Source organism: Zalophus californianus, chromosome 7 (genome assembly GCF_009762305.2).
Source record: "Zalophus californianus isolate mZalCal1 chromosome 7, mZalCal1.pri.v2, whole genome shotgun sequence".
Taxonomy (NCBI): Eukaryota; Metazoa; Chordata; class Mammalia; order Carnivora; family Otariidae; genus Zalophus; species Zalophus californianus.
In genome coordinates this window covers 110,299,444-110,302,806 of record NC_045601.1, presented here as the reverse complement: position 1 = coordinate 110,302,806, position 3,363 = coordinate 110,299,444, and the positions used below count along the sequence as shown (strand labels likewise).

Genomic DNA, 3,363 nt, shown 5'->3' with positions numbered 1-3,363 from the left:
TTAATTTTAGGCAGTACCCTGCTGCTCTATAACAGAGATGTAGATAAAGATATTCATCAGGAATTGCAAAACAAATCAGAAAAATCTCTTCTATGTTACTGCAAAGGCAGAGATTCTTTTTGGAAGCAAATATTACCTGCAGGTGGAGGGAAAGGGATTGGGGGTGGTGGGCAGGGGAGAGGCGATGTTTTCCAAATAAGCTTTCTGTTAACTCGAAGGGAAATGGATACATCTGGAAAATTCAAAACTGTTTGCATAAGTGATGCCTGGCTGTTCAGGCCCTGTTTCTCAAACCCCAGGTGTTACATAAGATAATGTTGCTAAAATGTTTGGGACTTAGGGAGAGAGACTGTATAAACATGTGATTTTACTATAGCTCATAAAAGATTGTGTGGGAACCTCAGAAAAATTGAAATTTTGTACAGTATAAATGAATGACTTCCCTTATTTTATGGCTGTGCCTCACTCAAGGATTGAAGATATGATTAGAAATGGGTGCCTAGAGGCCAGGCCAAGGTACTAGGTTTTAGCAAGTTGCCTCCATTTGGCTATTGTGTACTGGGAACACAATTTTTTTTTTTTTTTTTTTTTGCAGGGAAATGAAGCCTTAGATAGTATACATCTAACAAAAATGGGGAACAGGGGGACACTGTAGCTGGCTATTCATAAAGGACCACAGTTTCTCCCTATGGATCAATACTCCCTGCAAAATAAACTGTGCCTTAATTATTGCTTATTTTAAATTACACTTTTACAGAGCGATTTAGTGCCTGACGCAGAAAAACAATCACATAAGGAAGCATTTATTTGAGGTTTAACATGAAATCATACAAATAAAATTTGTATAAACACAAATCCACATCGAGTCATAACACAGATAGCAAAAGACAAAGTAAAAACAAAGAAAACTAATTGGCGGCTATATACAGTTGGACAGTTGTGCCTTGTACTCTAGAAAGTCTTTTACAAAATAATCATCTTAGATCAACAGAAGACCAATCTTCAATGTCGTCTTGCAAGATGGGTTAACTTTAGCAATCTCCTCCTGTTTTCTCCAACATCCTCCTTTAGTATGGCTGGTAATTGTTTTGGTGATTGCCACTCCCTCGAGACGCCTTGCCGTAAGTGCTCTGTTGCCCACTGTAGTCTGCATATCCCTGTCCATATCCATAGTTCCCATAGTTATACCCAGTATAATCATAGCCGCCATAGCCACTATAGTTTTGATCACCACCATAGGCACTATTGTAATTTCCATATCCTTGATCATAATAGTTATTAAATCCTTGGTTCCAGTTTTGGCCCTGACCTCGTCCACGACCCCTAGTACCACCTCGTCCACCAGCTGCAGCACCTCTTCCTCCTTTTTGTTGTTGCTATTGCTGCCTGTATACCTCTTTGGGTTGTGCAACTTTGATTTCACACTTCCCAGAACCAATTTGATGATATCTGCTTTCTAACAATTTCTTTACTGGCTCTTCGTCTGTATATGTAATAAAACAAAATCCTCTTCTTTCATTTGTTTTTGTATCCATGGGAAGTTCAATATTTTCAATCTCTCCAAAGCCTCCAAAATATTCTTTAATTTGTTCTTCAGAAGTATCTGGGCTCAATCCACCCACAAAAACCTTTTTGGGGGGTTCTTTCCCTTTTAAAGCTTTGGCCCTTTTGGGGTCTATCAATTTGCCATCCAATTTGTGTTCTTTCAGTTCCAAAACCTTATCAACACTAGCAGCATCTTTGAAAAGCACAAATCCAAATCCTCTTGATCTTCCAGTCACTGGATCTGTTTTTATTGTACAGTCTACAACTTCCCCAAATCGAGACAAATATTCAGTCAGATCTTTCTTGCTCGTATCCCAGCTCAAGCCTCCAATATACATTTTACCGTCATCCTGCTGATTCTTGCTCGTGTTGATCTTGGATCCCTCTGCGAATTCCTCTATGTTGCTGTACTCCTTCGTGTCCTCCATGGTGGCAGAGTCGTCGGCTGTGGGGTGCTGGCGCGCAGTCCGGGTCACGGCAGCAGCGGCGGCGGCGGAGCGTTGTATGGAGCTGGATTTAAAATGGCGGCGTGTAGGTAAAAGAGAGATAGTGTGTAGATACGAGTGGGCATGTGTTTGTTGGTGCTCCGGGCCAGGCATGGGAAGAAATATGAATGACTGCCAAGTAATCAATGGGACCATGGGAGTTGGCTGGTTCAGGTAGTAGCTGGGACTCCCTGCAAAACTCCCAGGGAATTTGACCTCCAATGCATCTCCTCAGAAATTCCCATTTTCTCAAGCAAAATGAAATGTGAAATGGACTTGTTCTTTAACAGCAGCATTTTCTGTTCATTCGCCCACGAGGGGACAGAACGGCGGTGCCTTTCAAGAGCCAGCTGCATGTACGGTCCTGGGGCCTGCTCTCCAGGGCGTGGGCTGTGAGAACTTGTGTGCATCCAGAATACCAGAAAATCTGCCAGAAAGAAAGGGAAGGGGATGGGAGGGTAGCAAATACTTCAAGGAATTCCTACAGAATTCTTTCCTGGTGTTTCCTCCTTGGTTCTTCACTGTGAAGACTTCTCCAGTAAGACTCCGCCCACCAGAGTCCAGTGGGCAGAGGAACAACCGGTGGGATGGGGTGTGTGAGGTAGGTGGTAGGAGACAAGGAAGGATTATAATGTGTCACTTGGAAATCCTTCTTCATCTCAATGGAAGAATCCTCTACCACCAGGGGGAGGCCTGGTAGCATGGAGAGAGCCAAGGCCTGAGAAACAGGTCAGGGGTTCAAATCCTGAGTCTGCCACATGCCAGACGCCAGGCCTCAAGCTTAATCTCTTAGAACCTGCTTTCCTCAACTGTAAGATAAGCATGGAAAGATCTCTGAACTATTGCACGATTTTTGGTAACCACCATGCCCTCGGCCCGTCCACTCTGTACATGCTAGCCTGTATATGACCACTGCCAAATTTTTTTTAAAATATTTTATTTATTTATTCATGAGAGACAGAGAGAGAGAGAGAGAGAGAGAGAGAGAAGCAGAGGGAGAAGCAGGCTCCCCGCTGAGCAGGAAGCCTGATGCAGGACTTGATCCCAGGGTCCTGGGATCATGACCTGAGCCGAAGGCAGACCCTTAACCATCTGAGCCACCCAGGCGCCCTAACCACTGCCAAGTCTTATGCCAACAAGAACCTGGGAGTGCCAATTTCCTGGGCCAAGGTCAGCTGAGGTTTTCACCGACTGGTTTCAGCAGAGCCGGGGGAGTGTTCCGGGTCTCGCTGCTGAAACCTTCAGTTCACATGTACTGACAGACTCTATGCTGTGTTCTGGGCATGGTGGGGCACACAAAGGCAGTCACTCATGTGGCCCCAGAGGTTGAGAG

At 44.5% G+C, this 3,363-nt stretch overlaps 1 pseudogene across 1 annotated transcript; it reads right to left on the bottom strand.

Annotated features, from left to right (window-relative positions):
- Positions 1-593: 593 nt before the first annotated feature.
- LOC113927990 lies at positions 594-2,144 on the bottom strand (annotated as a pseudogene). The gene has a single exon (XR_004820179.1). The product of XR_004820179.1 is annotated as a heterogeneous nuclear ribonucleoprotein D-like (transcript).
- Positions 2,145-3,363: the final 1,219 nt, after the last annotated feature.